At 41.4% G+C, this 18031-nt stretch overlaps 1 long non-coding RNA gene across 4 annotated transcripts in view; it reads right to left on the bottom strand.

Annotated features, from left to right (window-relative positions):
- Positions 1–3608: 3608 nt before the first annotated feature.
- Positions 3609–18031, bottom strand: part of LOC120102910 (uncharacterized) — a 66515-nt gene continuing 52092 nt past the window's right edge. For 3 of the 4 annotated variants that reach the window (XR_015620310.1, XR_015620308.1, XR_015620309.1), the window contains 2 exons: positions 9827–10153; positions 3609–3778 (listed from right to left, as the gene is read on the bottom strand). This is a non-coding gene — a long non-coding RNA (uncharacterized LOC120102910). Of the gene's footprint in view, positions 3779–7410; positions 8155–9826; positions 10154–18031 lie in introns of those variants that run through there. The other variant, XR_015620311.1, reaches the window with a different exon arrangement.

The raw sequence follows: 18031 nt of genomic DNA, 5'->3' as shown, positions 1-18031 counted from the left end.
CTCCAGTATATGGCCCCACATGAAAGAACATGTCCACAGTACTAGTAGGACTTAGTGGGTTTTCAAAGAAAAGGGCATCATGTTAAGTGAGGACCAGGTTGGGGGAATCCATCCAAACAAAGATTATTCTAAAGAATAAAGAAAATTATTTTAAAAAAAATAAGAACAGATGTCCTTTAAAAAAAGAAGATATGAAGTTGAGAGAAAAATGGGTTGGAAGAATCAATTAAAGTATATTGTACTCATGTATAAAATTTTAAGAGATGGGGGAGGGGAGAAGGGAAGGGGGGATCAAGTGTTGAAGGAGACAGGAGAGAAGCCCAGAAGGCCAAGAGAGTGAGTAGAGATATGCAGCAGTGTGGGTTGGGGGACAGGGGTAAGCACCAGAAAATCCCAGATATCAGGGATGTGAGAGGCTCCCAGCACCCAGTGGGGATGACATTAGCCCAAATGCCCAACAGTGGGCAGATGGAACTGGAAGAGACCACGTCCAGTAGATAAACATGGCCCCATCTAAGGCATGGGACAACCCATCCATCTTCAAAATTCTTGACCCAGAATTGCTCCTGTCTAGAGGAGATTCAGGGGAAAATGGAGAAGAAACTGAAGGAAAGGCCATTCAAAGAACAGCCTAACCTGGGATCCATCCAATTGCACAGGGAACCAAACCTCAACACTATTACTGATGCTATGTTGTGCTTGCACACAGTAGCCTAGTATGGCTGTCCTCTGAGAGGCTCTACCAGCACCTGACTAAGACAGATACAGATACTCACAGCCAACCATTGGACTGAGCACAGGAACCCCTATGGAACAGTTAGGGGAAGGACCAAAGGGACATTGCAACACCATAGGAAGAACAACAGGCTCAACTAACCCAGATCCTTAAGAGCTCCCAGAGACTAAGCCACCAACCAAAGAGCATACATGGGCTGATCCATCCCCCTCCCCCCCACTACATATGTAGTAGAGGACTGCCTTGTCTGACCTCAGTGGTAAAGAATGCACTCGATCCTGTAGAGACTTGATTCCCTGGGGATGGGGGATACTACTGGGGTGAGGTGGGAGTGGGTGGTGGGTGGGGGAGCACCCTCTCAGAAGCAAAGGGTGAAGAACTTGTGGAGAAAGAACCAGGAAAGGTGGGAACATTGAATGAAATGATAAAAAAAATTAAGAGAATAAATAAAATGTTATTTTAAAAAGAATATTGGTATAAAATAGTCAGAGGGCTCTATCCAGTGAAAATACATTTAAAGAAAATAGTTTCCCAGATAAATGGAAACTCAGGAAACACACTGCCAGCAAGTCTGTTCTCAGCAAAGTTACTTAGGTTGAAGAAATGACAGAATGATAATGCAGACCTGGGAAAAGAACAAGAGACAATCAGTACAGACAGACCTTCCTGATGTTCTCATCTTATTTAAAATATAGCCAAAAACTGAAAGGTTGCTAAGGATTGATAAACATCTGTGGACATTGTTACATAGTAATCAGGAACCTTAACATCAGATCTTTATCAAAGCACAGAATTTGAAATTTCAGAAAGGTGGGGCTAAAGAACAATGGGTTTTTCCATGGAGGAAAAAAGGTCATATATGCAGGATTGTACAGGATTCTATCAGGGAATCTTTCCACAGCAAGACTAGAAACAAGACGGGATCCTCTTCAGACACGATACGGAAGTCATTGTTGACTTGTAAGTCCACGCTACTTCAGCTGTGAGAAAGGGGCAGAAACTTCTGGCTTTCAAAGTTTAAAGAGAAATTGCGTCTCTACAGCTATGAACCGGGTGCTTCAAAAAAGCAGGCACATAATGCAAAAAACGTCAGGGAACAAAATGGAGAGGCTTCAGGAGTGTAAGATGTTGAAACGAAAGCAGAATGTTTAGGGAGAAAATAGCTACAAGATGAACTACTACCATCAGACTACCTAGTGAGGGGACCCTTTGGCATTGCAAAAGCAGCTTTTAGAAATCCTGTTGGGTTACCTATTGACAATCCTATCTGCCTACTCTCCTTCTTGACACGGGTCAGGGGAACAGCAAGGGTGGTCACAAGATGGAGCAGAATGGAAAATAAAGGCATCGAGCTCTAAGGATTGTTGTTCCAGTTTAAGTTTTCACAAAAGCAGCGCCTGGGCAGGAAGAGGGCATATGAAAGAACCGGGCACGAGAGACTCGGGGAAAACTGAAAGAAAAGAAGCGCAACCGGTTAGGGCTTTATTATCACCATCACTGTGTGAAATGAGTCTGTGTGGAACCTTCTGAGGTATGTGTGGGACACCTTTTGAAACCAATTTCCAGAGGATCCACCATGTTTCATCTGTCAGTTTGCATCCCACATTTGTTGAGTCTTGCCTTGGGATAAAAACCCTGGTATACCTCCCCGCTGAGTGTAATCGCCTGAACAGAGGTCTCCCCAAGGGCAATTATGGCGCTGGAAACGTCTGAGGGCAAAAGTGTAAAATGTCTGGTGCTAGAGAAAAACATCATCATGACATAAGCCAAACTACCCGCTGAAGCTACACTGTAATCAAAGATGAGGCCAAGAGGATATGAGTCAGGGAGCCAGAGGCAGCCCGCACAGGCTAGCCTTTGTACCACTCTGCTACCCCGATGCCTTACAGTTAATTACCTCTTGGGCTTCAAGGCGGCCGGCAGTCAGCCAACCAGCCTCTACATGTGACCCGAGAGAACAAAACAGTCTTCCCTACTGAAGCTGGCCCTGCATGTACTTGATAGCCATCAACTCTTTCCACCACCCATATTAGATTTCTGTCACGATCATTCCGCACTCTTTCTAACCTAATAAGGTGACTCAAACCTTCCGCCCGGAGCAGGGTAAGACCATGGCTACCTTGCTGTCAGACCACATTTGCTGCAATCATTCTTCGTCTTTCTCACTGGATATGGGAATATAAAGAGAGTCTCACGATTATTTTTGTTAATAACGTATATTACTTGTGCAAATTAGTGGAACTCACTGTGATGTTTCTTACACGCATCTCTTACAGCATGTATGGATCTTGTGCATACGACTGCCCTTCTAACTTCAACCCCCTCCCAGCCAGCTCCTAGGAACCACTCTCTTACCTCCAGGTCTAATTCCTGATGTGGCTGATCTTCATTTGCACACTGGAAAGCAAACACAATACTTGCTCTTGCCCTTTGTTTGTGGTCTGTCTTGTTTTGCTTAGCATGACATTCATTTCTATCCACTCTGTTTCAAATAGCCAGTTCTCATTCTTCTTACGGCTGTATGATACTCCACATCTCCTTTTCTGTGTGTCTATGGACAGGAGCCTAGGGGGCATGTGCTTGTCTGTTGTGTTCTCTGCCCTCGTTTCCTTTAAACAGACAGGAGTTTGACAACTTGATCACATGCTAAGTCTACTAGTTCAGGAGGATCCTACCTACTGCTTTCCAAAATGAACCTACTGACTGCAATTCCCCACACAAAAATGTAAGGATACCTTCTCCATATCCTCACCAGCATTTATGTTATGGGTCTTTTTTTTTTTTTTTTTGATAGTAGCCATTCTAACTGTGATCTGATAGTATTTCACATAATTTTGATTATTATTTCTGTGGTGATTGATGATAGTGAATACTTTTTAGATATTCATTGAATAATTTTATTTTTTCTTTTAAAACATCTTTAAATTCCTATGTTTATCAATGTTTCAACTACCACAAATCGCCCAAAGATTAGTTTCTAAAGTCTTCTCATCATCATCTCCAGCAGTGAGAGTCGAACAGGGCTCTACCTGGAAGCCAAGCCTGAAGGAAAGCAACAAGATTATGGAGCACAAAGAGACTACAAAGGAATTCTCATCACCAGCTGACTATGTGTCTCAGGGTTTTACTGCTGTGAACAGACACCAGGATCAAGGCAACTCTTATAAGGACAACATTTAATTGGGGCTGGCTTACAGGTTCAGAGGTTCAGTCTATTACCATCAAGGCGAGAGCATGGCGGCATCCAGACAGACATGGTGCAGGTGGAGCTGAAGGCTGCTAGTGGAAGACTGACTTCCAGGCAGCCAGGACTAGCGGATTAAAGCCCATACCAACAGTGACCCACCTACTTCAACAAGGCCACACCTCCTAATAGTGTCACTCCCTAGGCCAAGCATATGCAAACCATCACAATAAGAATAGCTTCTTCTGTAGAGCCTTTTACTCCTCCAAATACATAACACCATGCCTTTTAGGTTTTCTTTTGGAAGTAATCTTGAATAAACAACTGCTATATAGTATATGTTAATATAGTCATTAGCATAATTAATCGAATGCATGTTCTGTTTACAAACTTGGTCTAGATTTGTGTTTCACTTTAATAAGTAATTAACATTCTAACTTCAAAGAATTCTCTTAACCTCTGGAACTTTCCATTTCATTTTCTTAAAGAGGAGAAAGCTATTAACAGGCGGCAGAACTGCCATAGGTATTTTTCCCATGTGTACTTATTAAGGCAACATTAAGAGTCTTCAATTCCTGTAAGTCCTGATGCCTTGCTCTGTAAAGATTACGTTCCAAAAATATTATCATTCTGTTGTTTGCACAATGGCCACTTGTCATTTGTTAGTTTCCTTTGGTGCATATATATATACATATATATATATATACATATATATATATATATACATATATATATATATATATATGGTGTTTGTTTGTGGTACTGGGGAATAAAATGAAAGTCCTGCACATCCTGAGCTAGCTCTCTTTCCCAGAACTATATCTCTATTTTTTAGATAATTTTTGTGTTTTTGAGACAATCTTTTTTTCTTTCTTGCTTACCTCTGCCTCTTCTTTTTTAAAAATGATTTATTTTTTATTTTATGTACATTGGTGTTTTGCCTGCATACCTATGTTGAAGGGTTGGATCCTTTGGTGCTGGAATCACAGACAGGTGAGACCTGCCATGTGGGTGCTTGAGAATTCCTTTGGAGGAGCAGCTAGTACCTTTAACTGCCAAGCCATCTCTCCAGCCCCCTGCCTCTACTTCTTTTTTTATTAATCATTTTATTCATTTACATTTCAAATGATCCCCCTTGCCGGTTACCCCTCCACAAATCCCCCTTCCCATCTCCCCTCTCCCCCTCCCCTTTGCCTCTAGGAGGGTGAGCCTCCACCCACTCATGACTCACCACTTGAGCATCCCCCTACGTTGGGGCATCAAGCCTTCCTCCCTTCCCATTGATGTCAGATAAGGCTATCCTCTGCTACATATGGATCTGGAGCCATGGCTCCTCCATGTATACTCTTTGGATGGTAGCTTAGTCCCTGGGAGCTCTGGGTGGCCCAGTTTTTTGATAGTGTTCTTCTTAAGGGGTTGCAATCCCCTTCAGCATCTTCAGTCCTTCCCCTAGCTCTTCCACTGGGATCCCCAGGCTCAGTCTGATGGTTGTCTGTGAGTATCTGCATCTGTTTTGGTCAGGTGCCGGTAGAACCTCTCAAAAGACAGCCATACCAGGCTCCTGTCAGCAAGTACTTCTCGGCATCAGCAGTAGCATTGGGGTTTGGTGTCTGCAGATGGGATGGATCCTTAGGTGGGGAGATCTCTGGATGGTCTTTCCTTCAGTCTCTGTTACTTTTTTTGTCCCTGTTCTTACTTTGGACAGGTACATTTCTGGGTTAAAAATTTTGAGATAGGTGGGTGGCCTCATCCCTCAACTGGGGGGGGGCATGCCTATCTACTGGAGGCGGTGTCTACAGGTTGTATCTCCCCTTTGTTGGGTATTTCAACTAAAGTCATTGCCATCGGCTCCGGGGAGCCTCTGTCTTCCCTGGAGTCTGGGACTTTCTAGTGGCTACCCCCAGTTCCCCATCCCCCACTGTTAAATGTTTTTATTCAATTCTCTGACCTCTGTACTTCTCTCCTATCTCTTCCAATCCCTGTTCCTTCCTCCCTCCCCCCACCCAGATCCCTCCCTCCCTCCACTTCCTGTGATTAATTTGTTCCCTATTCTATGTAGGACTGAAGCATACACTTTGGTCTTCCTCCTTCTTAAGCTGCATATGGTTTGTGGGTCTGAGTTTTTGAGCTAAAATCCACTTATTAGTGAGTACATATACCATGCGTGTTCTTTTGTGTCTGGGCTACCTCACTCAGGATGATATTTTCTATTCATTTGCCTGTGAATTTCATGAAGTCATTGTTTTTGATAGCTGAGTAATATTCCATTGTGAAGATGTACCAGATTTTCTGTATCCATTCTTCTGTTGAAGGATATCTGGGTTCTTTCCAGCTCCTGGCTATTATAAATAAGGCTGCTCTGAACATAGTAGAGCATGTGTCCTTGTTACATGTTGGAGCACCTTTTGGGTATATGCCCAGGAATGGTATAGCTGGGTCCTCAGGCAGAATTATTTCCAATTTTCTGAGTAATCTCCAGATTGTTTTCCAAAGGCGTTTTGCCAGCTTGCAGTCCCACCAGCAATAGAGGAGTATTTCTCTTTTTCCACATTCTTGCCAGTATCTGCTGTCGCCTGAGTTTTTGATCTTAGCCATTCTGTTTGGTGTGAGGTGAAATCTCAGGTTTGTTTTGATTTACATTTCCCTGATGATAAGGATGTTAAACATTACTTTTTTTTTATTTTATTGGTTATTTTTCCTCTTTTTTATTGGATAGTTTATGTATTTACATTTCAAATGTTATCCCCTTTCCCAGTTTCCCCTCCAGACCCCCTATCCCATGGCCCTTCCCACCTCCGCACCCTGGCATTCCCCTACACAAGGGCATTGAGCCTTCATAGGACCAAGGGCCTCTCTTCCCATTGGTGCCCAACAAGGCCCATCCTCTGTTATATATGTGGCTGGAGCCATGGGTTCTTCCATGTGTACTCTTTGGTTGGTGGTTTAGTCCCTGGGAGCTCTGGGGGCGGGGGGTCTGGTTAGTTGATATTGTTGTTCTTATGGGGCTGCAAAACCCTTCAGCTCCTTCAGTCCTTTCTCCATTTGAGACCCCTCAGCTGAGAATTCTTTGTTTACCCCCCCCATTTTTAATAGGGTTATTAGGTTCTCAGGAGTCTAATTTCTTGAGTTCTTTGTGTATTTTGGATATTAGACCTCAAGATAACCTTATTAAGTTGCCAAGACTAGCCATGAACTCCCTTTATATTCCAGGCAGGATTTGAACATGTAATCTTCCTGCCTCAGACTCCGAAGTACCTGGGATGGCAAGTCTTCACTGTTGGGCCTGTCCTTTTATTTGTTTTAAAATGTTTTTCGTCATTATATTACATATGGGAAGTCCAGCATCAAAATATTTTTTGAACCTTGGAGACAGCACTCACACATGTATATACATATATGCATACCTACACACACACTTGAACACATAGAAATAAATTCACCTTCAAATACAGCACAGATTTCAATAGCAAAACTCAACAGATAACTTGTGAGCTTGATATAGAAGATTATATTTTACCTCTAAAATTGTAAACAGATACCCATCAAGAAAACTAGAAACTAAACTGAGGAAAGTAATTTATAAAGGAGGCAGAAAGTAAAGCGGGGAATGGTGGAGAAAGAGAGATTACCAGAATCCCCCTTTTATTATTTATTCATTTTTCTACTCCACATTTTTATTCCCCTCCCAGTCCACTCCCTAACTGTTCCACATCCAAACCTCCTCCCCGCACTCCCAGTCTCCAGAAGGATGTCCCCACCCCTCCAGACTTCTAAACTTCCTGGGGCCTCCAGTCTCTTGAGGGTTAGATGCATCTTCTCTGACTGCACCCAGACCTGGGAGTCCTCTGCTGTATATGTGTTGGAGGTCTCATCTCAGCTGGTGTATGCTGCCTGGTTGGTGATCCAGTGTCTGAGAGATCTCAGGGGTCCAGATTAATTGAGATTTCTGGTCCTCCTACAGGGTTGCCCTCCTCCTCAGCTTCCTCCAGCTTTTCCCTAATTCAACCACAGCATCTTCTGTTCATTGCTTGAATGCAAATATCTGCATTTGGCTCTTTCAGCTGCTTGTTGGGTCTTTTGGGAGGGCAGACATGATAGGTCCCTTTTTGTGAATGCCCCATAGCCTCAGTAATGGTGTCAGGTCTTGGGGCCTCCCCTTGAGCTGGATCCCACTTTGGGCCTGTCACTGGACCTCCTTTTCCTCAGGCTTTTCCCCATTTTTGTCCCTGCAGTTCTTTCAGACAGAAAAAATTATGGGTCAGAGCTTTGACTGTGGGATAGCAACCCCATCCCTCACTTGATGCCCTTTCTTTTTGTTAGAGGTGGGTTCAATAAATTTCCTTTCCCCATTGTAGAGCATTTCATCTAGGGTCATCCCCTTTGAGCCTGAGGGTTTCTCACTTCCCAGGTCTCTGGTACATTCTAGAGCATCCTCCCAACCTCCTTCCTCCCAAGGTGGCCTGTTTCCATTCTTTGGGCTGGCTCTCAGGGCTTTAGTCCTTTCCCCCCTCCCTCATCCCCTTTCCCTCCCTCTCCCCTTTCCCTCCCTCTTGTGGTTGAGTCCCTAATGATATAGTTACATATATTCTACCTATACTGTTCCTCTAGAGAAGTCTGCCTAATGCAGCATATTTCATTGGTATCATAAATTTTTATCTAATAAAATGTATTTCATTGGTATTATAAATTTTTATTAAAGTCAATTAACCAATGTTGATTTATAATTATTAAATGAAGCCCCTACTTTATTGGAATTGCCTTAGTTAATATCTAATAATATCATCTTTCTGTTCTGGATCCCATCTAGGGTACCACACTAGGCTTAGTAGCCATGTTTAAGTTCTTCTTGGTAGTGACAGGTTCTTTGGCTTCTTTTGTTTTTGATAAGCTTGACAGTTTACATAGTATTCACAAGCATTCTAAGAAATGCTTATCTGTTAAAACTGGCTTGGTGTTTTTCTCATGGGGTTTTGAGCAACTAAGAGAACGACCACAGAGGTGAAGGGTCATTGCTGTGATCTCAAATCAAGGGTGCATACTATCAGGATGATTTATCACCGCCGATGTTGACCTTGCCCTTTTGTCTGGGCCAGTGTTTACCAGGTTTCTCCATGATAAATCTACTGTTTTCCCCCCTTTGCCTACTGACTATTTGAAGAAGGCTTCTGCAAGAGTTCATATTTGGGGAATGAAGATTTATGTGCCTCCTTCTCAAAGGAGGAGGGCTTATATAAATTATTTGAAAGTTTTCTGCATGAGAGATTTTTCTCCACCTTATACAGAAAGTTGTATCAGAATGTGGCATATTTACTGTGATATATCTCACCATGGAGAGGATAATGTGAATGAAGAGTTGAGAGAGATACAAACACATATACACACACAAATTTTAAATTTAAATTTAAAAAGTTTTGAAGGATACCTCTTTCATCACTGAACAACTGGGAATTTTACTGATGTAGAAACCCACTTTTTAAATTTTTTCATTGTAGGATTCATTTCCTGTTCTCACAAACATTTCATCAACAAGTCCAGAGTGTTGGTTCAACAGCATAATATTATCAATGTAACAGACAAGTGTGAACCATTAGGAAGCAGACATGTGATTAATATTCCTCAGAACTAACTTAGGGCTCAGGGCTAGACAGTTGAAATAGCCTTGGGGTACAAAAGCAATGTTGTTCTTCTGCCCTTGCCAGGGGAAAGCAGACTGCTCCCTGCAGGACTTGTTGACATAGATGGAACAGGGAATTGTTTGCTAAAGTAATAGCTGCATATCAGGCACCAGGAACTGGTTTAATTTGTCAAAAACAAAACAAAACAAAAACAAAAACAAAAAAACTAAACTTTTCCCCTCATCCTGACAAAATGGCTACAACAAAGGAAGTCATGGTCAAAGAACTTACCTGAGCTCACATTTCAGGACTACACCCATCACTTGGAGTACACATGGTGACACTAACTTCCAGCTGTGTCAGATGAGCAAGTGGAAGCTGTTAAATCATACTAGAGGAATGGACCGTCTGTTGCAGTCACAGGCCACAGGGGCTCAGCTCGCCAATACTTGTAGAACCATGATAACCATGATATCTTGGGGGCCAGGAACTAGAGCCTCTCTGTTACTGCAAGGACATCCTGGGAGATGTCACTTGGGGCAGGTGCCCAGCAGGTTCTTAGACAGGTGGAAGCCTTCCTGTGAACCCTGCAGCCTCCTGCTTGTGAGACCTGAAAAGCTGTAGAAAAGATAAACAAATAAAACAACATGGCAGGAAACAGAATCAATGGGCAGAAATCGATACTTGTATATACACTAACAGAGAGAGAGAAAGAGAGAGAGAGAGAGAGAGAGAGAGAGAGAGAGAGAGAGAGAGCGCACTATTATGAACACACTCCTACTCATAATAGCCTCAAAATATTTAGGAATAAATCAAACCAATACAGTGAATCACTTTAAACTTTTCTGAAAGAGATTGAGAAAGAAACTAGAAACTAGAAAGACATCCTAATCAATCATGGATTGTTAGCATTGACATTGTGAAAATGGCCATTTTACCAAAAGTTATTTACAGATTCAATCCAACCCCAAATAAAATGTCCACCTCATTCCTTGCAGAAAAATGTTAAAAACTATCCAAAAATTCATAGAGAAGCATAAAAGATTCAGCTAGCTAAAAGAGCCATAAATAAATAAATATCTAGAGATATTACTATTTCAGATCCTACTATATATTTTAGAGCCACATCAATAAAAAAAATTGTACGGTACTTGTACAAAAATAGACATGCAGACCAAGAGAACAAAATCAAAGATCCAAACATGAATATGCAGAACTTCACCAACTTAATATTTAATAAAGATACCACCAAAATATACTGTAGAAAAGAAAGTATCTTTAATAGATGGTTCTGGGAAAACTGGATATTCACAAGCAAAAGAATGAAATTAGACTTGTATCTATCACCTTGCATTAAAAAAAAAAAACTACAGACAACAAAACAATGCTGAGATTACTAGAAACAATCTTCCCCAGACAGGAGGATACCAACTGGTCATCCAATACCTAATAGTTAGCCCTGAAAACATACATATAAGTGACATTATACAGAGTGAGCACCAATGCATATATAAATATATATATCTATATTAAAAACATGTGTCACAATGACAAGTCATAGGTGTGATTCACTAATACCTATGTGTTTCTTAATCTAGTTAAATTGGTAACCGAATGTAACCATCACAGTTTTACACTTTGTCAACGTGGCATTCAAATACATCAACTGAAGTCACACTGTTTACCCCTGGCCTCACAAAAACCTATGTCTCTCTCACAATGCAATGTGACTTAATTCCATCTGTCAGCCCCCAAAGTCCGCAATAGTTCCAATGTTGTTCTAAAACCCAAAGTGTAAAGTGTCTTAACTGTGAGCTATTATAAAATCAAAATGCAAATTATAAACTTTCAGTGTTCAATGACAAAGAGGAAACCTTTACCAAAAAAAAAAAAAAAAAAAAAAAAAAAAAAAAAAAAAAAGGCATAGCATAGCAAGAACAATAGAATGAAATCAAGACAACCCTCAGCAGAACAAACACCAAATTCTGTTGATAGATGTCTAGTCTTCTGTGGTCCATGGATATATCATGTGGGATCCGAGAGACTTGGATAGCTCCACTTTTCCAGATCTATAGGGAGAGACCATAAAGCCCTTTTCTTGGGCTAGCTCCATTCCGCTTGGTGGAGCTGAAGCTTTCTTTGGTGGGCATAACATTTTGTGACAACTCCAACGGCTTGAGAACACCATCCTGACTTGGGCTTCCTCTTCAGAGTGTCACAGAGAGCCCACCCGAGGCTTTCATGCTGCATATGTGGCCCTGCTCTATGTTATCTAGCCTCTGAAGCTCTCGGGAACGTTGCTGACAACTTTATAAACCCTAATTTGTACATCTTGCATATTTGCAAAGTCAGCAAAATGTGGATGGTGTCAACAAATTCTGCAGGCTTCTTAGGATGAAGCCTAACCCACTTCACCCACAGTTTCGGTGCTTTTTGCATACTTTTGTGCATAGAAGCACTGCTTTAAGTAGTCTTGCTTTGGCAAGATGCCCTGGAGACTGTCTTCTCGGGTGTTTTCTCTGACATGAATTTGAATTCTTAAATGCTGAATAGGGTTAGTGGATGGGATCGTACCTACAAACAACTTTTCCTATTGTACTAGTGCCAAGGCCTACTTTCTCTTGAATGGTGCTAATTTCAGAAATTATAGATACTTTGCCTGTTTTAGCCCTCAGCCCATAATTTTAACTGCATTCACTCTCCTTTCCTCAATACACAGAACACTTTCCTATCTTTCTTCTCCTTTCCTGCTCTGACTCTTGCTATAATGTTTTACTAAATGCACTGATCAATAAGAATATCATGTCTTAAATACTATGCTGTCATAAAATTTCCTCCATCAAATTAGTCTATCTTTCTTTTTAAAGACTTATTTATTTTATGTATATTTGAGAATACTGTAGCTGTCTTCAGTCACACCAGAAGAGGGCACCGGATCCCATTGCAAATGGTTGTGAGCCACTATGTGGTTGCTGGGGGTTGAATTCAGTACCTCTGGAAGAGCAATCAGTGCTGTTAACCACTGAGCCATCTCTCCAGCCCAGTCTATCAACTTTGAATAAAGCCTCACATGGATTTTTACGAACTGGGCTGAATGCAGCCAGAGCCTTTGAGAGAATATAGCATTAATGGCCTCTGTCTCTGTTTGTGATAGAGCCTGTGTTACTCTCTGAAGGCTCATGAACAGTTTTCATTACTCCACTTCAATTGGCATTCCCGTCTTCCAAAACTCACCAGACTTACCAATTAACCTCTAGACTTACAGGAGTAAGTTTCTACACTATCATTCCAAAGCTTTCCCTATTCCCTCTGCAAACCCGCATAGTTCCAAAAGCCTATGAAGTCCTGCTCCTGGTACCAATTCTGGTAGTTACTTTTTGCTGTGACCAGTACATAACAATAAACAGTTTAAGGAAGAAAGGTTTTCCTTTGCTCATGGTTTGAGGGTGGGTAGTCCATCATCGTAGAGTCGATATAGAAGCATATAGGAGCATCTAACTGCTTACACATATCTTGACAGATCTGGATGCACAGGTGGGATGAGAAGTGGGGTAGGCTATAAACTTCAAAGCCTACCCTTACTGCACAAACCTATTTTCTCCAGTTAGGCCCCACTTACCAAATTTTCTACAACCTCCTAAAATGAGGCAGCCATCTGAGGACCAACTGTTCTAACAGAGAGCCTGTCGAGTACATTTTGCATCCAAATAATAACAGATATTAATATAATAATATCTAAGTGTGGGTTTTTTTAGAATTCTATATACTATCTTTTTCAATTTTTTATTTTAGGTTCACACCATTCTTTAAATTTTTTTTCTAGAAGAATCAGGAGATGCCTAAGAGATATTCGGAAAATAACAATTTCTATACATTTTTTTCAAACTAAAAATAGGATATTCTCTAGGCATCTTATTAGGAACTTCCTAAACTTTGAAAAGAATCAAGGCGTTTTGCAGGGTGTTTCCACCGTCATTTGGTTTGTTTTGCTTGGAGCTTGTTTGTTTGTTGAGACAGGAGCTTACCATGCAGCTCTTGATAATTTAGAATTTACTATGTAGACCAGGTTGGCCTTGAATTCATAAAGATCTTCTTGCCTTTACTTTCCAAAATTAAACCTGTGTGCTACCTCCTGCCTTAAAAAAACAAGAAAGTTTTATATAAACTAAACAATGCTAAGTTGTTTGTCTTTAATCTCAAACTAAACTGAAAGGGGGGGGCGTGCTCAACGTAAAGCAATTATGAGTTCATGCTCTTTAGAGAAATAGAAGGTGGGGAGATGTGAGAGACAGAATATAAAGAATGCTGCCTTCTGGAAAAATCATGAATTTAGTGTGACTTTCCTTCCCTACAATATGCCTGAATAAGAGTAGGACTATCAACAGCAAACCGCAGGAGGAGAGAGCACAAGGCCCTTAACTCTCCATGCGGAAGTAGTGGCCACTAGATTCTGGGAACTGAGTGTCACTGTGTGACCACTAGTGAGCTCACCAGGCTCTAATGCCTGTTACTGTAAACCTGCTCAGGAGATGGGGGCTGGGCAGATCATAGACCTCTGGGGGAAACCTGCCACTATTGTTTTGCTAAGTGGACATGTGAACAAACTGTCTTCTAAATACTCCTGTTTAAATCCAAAGATTGGTGTTTATCTTGGTGTTTGTCCGAAATTTGGTATCGCACTAGATGGTGGTTAATCCAGATGCTCTAACCAGTCAAAGTTAGAATAAGAACAGTGGTATGCTCAGTTCTGATTGAATCAGCTATATCAGCCTCTCTAGGGTTTGGGGAGCATCAAAAAAGAAGAGATAGACACCCTCGGATCCCGGCCCGCAGCAGCTCTCTGCTCCCAGACCCCGTGGGAAAGAGACCTCACCGCCTGGTCAGGTGGACACTCCTGAGGCTGCAGAGCGGAAGAGACCACCAACACTGCTCACCCCTGCCCACATCCCTGGCCCAAGAGGAAACTGTATAAGGCCTCTGGGCTCCCGTGGGGGAGGGCCCAGGAGCGGCAGGACCCCTGCCTGAGACACCGCCGGAACCTGAAAAAACAGACCGGATAAACAGTTCTCTGCACCCAAATCCCGTGGGAGGGAGAGCTAAACCTTCAGAGAGGCAGACAAGCCTGGGAAACCAGAAGAGACTGCTCTCTGCACACACATCTCAGATGCCAGAGGAAAACACCATAGGCCATCTAGAACCCTGATGCACTGAGGCTTCTGGAGGGGGCGGCGCAGATCTTCTTGGTTGCTGCCACAGCAGAGAGCCCGTGGGCAGCACCCCGAGAGCGAACTTGAGCCTCGGGACCACAGGTAAGACCAACTTGTCTGCTGCAAGTGAAATGCCTGGTGAACTCAAGACACAGGCCCACAGGAACAGCTGAAGACCTGTACAGAGGAAAAACCACACGCACGAAAGCAGAACACTCTGTCCCCATAACTGGCTGAAAGAAAACAGTAAAACAGGTCTACAGCACTCCTGACACACAGGCTTATAGGACAGTCTAGCCACTGTCAGAAATAGCAGAACAAAGTAGCACTAGAGATAATCTGATGGCGAGAGGCAAGCACAGGAACCCAAGCAACAGAAACCAAGACTACATGCCATCATCGGAGCCCAATTCTCCCACCAAAACAAACATGGAATGTCCAAACACACCAGAAAAGCAAGATCTAGTTTCAAAATCATATTTGATCATGATGCTGGAGGACTTCAAGAAAGACGTGAAGAACTCCCTTAGAGAAACACAGGAAAACATTAATAAACAAGTAGAAGCCTACAGAGAGGAATCACAAAAATGCCTGAAAGAATTCCAGGAAAACATAAATAAACAAGTAGAAGCCCATAGAGAGGAGACGAAAAAATCCCTGAAAGAATATCAGGAAATCATAAATAAACAAGTAGAAGCCCATAGAGAGGAGTCACAAAAATCCCTGAAAGAATTCCAGGAAAACACAATCAAACAGTTGAAGGAATTAAAAATGGAAATAGAAGCAATCAAGAAAGAACACATGGAAACAACCCTGGATATAGAAAACCAAAAGAAGAGACAAGGAGCTGTAGATACAAGCTTCACCAACAGAATACAAGAGATGGAAGAGAGAATCTCAGGAGCAGAAGATTCCATAGAAATCATTGACTCAACTGTCAAAGATAATGTAAAGCTGAAAAAGCTACTGGTCCAAAACATACAGAAAATCCAGGACTCAATGAGAAGATCAAACCTAAGGATAATAGGTATAGAAGAGAGTGAAGACTCCCAGCTCAAAGGACCAGTAAATATCTTCAACAAAATCATAGAAGAAAACTTCCCTAACCTAAAAAAAGAGATACCCATAGGCATACAAGAAGCCTACAGAACTCCAAATAGATTGGACCAGAAAAGAAACACCTCCCGTCACATAATTGTCAAAACACCAAACGCACAAAATAAAGAAAGAATATTAAAAGCAGTAAGGGAAAAAGGTCAAGTAACATATAAAGGCAGACCTATCAGAATCACACCAGACTGCTCACCAGAAACTATGAAGGCCAGAAGATCCTGGACTGATGTCATACAGACCCTAAGAGAACACAAATGCCAGCCCAGGTTACTGTATCCTGCAAAACTCTCAATTAACATAGATGGAGAAACCAAGATATTCCATGACAAAACCAAATTTACACAATATCTTTCTACAAATCCAGCACTACAAAGGATAATAAATGGTAAAGCCCAACATAAGAAGGCGAGCTATACCCTAGAAGAAGCAAGAAACTAATCGTCTTGGCAACAAAACAAAGAGAATGAAAGCACACAAACATAACCTCACATCCAAATATGAATATAACGGGAAGCAATAATCACTATTCCTTAATATCTCTCAACATCAATGGCCTCAACTCCCCAATAAAAAGACATAGATTAACAAACTGCATACGCAACGAGGACCCTGCATTCTGCTGCCTACAGGAAACACACCTCAGAGACAAAGACAGACATTACCTCAGAGTGAAAGGCTGGAAAACAATTTTCCAAGCAAATGGTCAGAAGAAGCAAGCTGGAGTAGCCATTCTAATATCAGATAAAATCAATTTTCAACTAAAAGTCATCAAAAAAGATAAGGAAGGACACTTCATATTCATCAAAGGAAAAATCCACCAAGATGAACTCTCAATCCTAAATATCTATGCCCAAATACAAGGGCACCTACATATGTAAAAGAAACCTTACTAAAGCTCAAAACACACATTGCACCTCACACAATAATAGTAGGAGATTTCAACATCCCACTCTCATCAATGGACAGATCATGGAAACAGAAATTAAACAGAGATGTAGACAGACTAAGAGAAGTCATAAGCCAAATGGACTTAACGGATATTTATAGAACATTCTATCCTAAAGCAAAAGGATATACCTTCTTCTCAGCTCCTCATGGTACTTTCTCCAAAATTGACCATATAATTGGTCAAAAAATGGGCCTCAACAGGTACAGAAAGATAGAAATAATCCCATGCGTACTATTGGACCACCACGGCCTAAAACTGGTCTTCAATAACAATCAAGGAAGAATGTCCACATATACTTGGAAATTGAACAATGCTCTACTCAATGATAACCTGGTCAAGGAAGAAATAAAGAAAGAAATTAAAAACTTTTTAGAATTTAATGAAAATGAAGGTACAACATACCCAAACTTATGGGACACAATGAAAGCTGTGCTAAGAGGAAAACTCATAGCGCTGAGTGCCTGCAGAAAGAAATAGGAAAGAGCATATGTCAGCAGCTTGACAGCACACCTAAAAGCTCTAGAACAAAAAGAAGCAAATACACCCAGGAGGAGTAGAAGGCAGGAAATAATCAAACTCAGAGCTGAAATCAACCAAGTAGAAACAAAAAGGACCATAGAAAGAATCAACAGAACCAAAAGTTGGTTCTTTGAGAAAATCAACAAGATGGATAAACCCTTAGTCAGACTAACGAGAGGACACAGAGAGTGCGTCCAAATTAACAAAATCAGAAATGAAAAGGGAGACATAACTACAGATTCAGAGGAAATTCAAAAAATCATCAGATCTTACTATAAAAACCTATATTCAATAAAACTTGAAAATCTTCAGGAAATGGACAATTTCCTAGACAGATACCAGGTACCGAAGTTAAATCAGGAACAGATAAACCAGTTAAACAACCCCATAACTCCTAAGGAAATAGAAGCAGTCATTAAAGGTCTCCCAACCAAAAAGAGCCCAGGTCCAGACAGGTTTAGAGCAGAATTCTATCAAACCTTCATAGAAGACCTCATACCAATATTATCCAAACTATTCCACAAAATTGAAACAGATGGATCACTACCGAATACCTTCTATGAAGCCACAATTACTCTTATACCTAAACCACACAAAGACACAACAAAGAAAGAGAACTTCAGACCAATTTCTCTTATGAATATCGACGCAAAAATACTCAACAAAATTCTGGCAAACCGAATTCAAGAGCACATCAAAACAATCATC

The sequence above is a fragment of the Rattus norvegicus genome, chromosome 5 (genome assembly GCF_021556685.1).
Source record: "Rattus norvegicus strain SHRSP/BbbUtx chromosome 5, alternate assembly SHRSP_T2T, whole genome shotgun sequence".
Lineage (NCBI taxonomy): Eukaryota > Metazoa > Chordata > Mammalia > Rodentia > Muridae > Rattus > Rattus norvegicus.
This window is presented reverse-complemented; position numbering and strand designations above follow the sequence as displayed.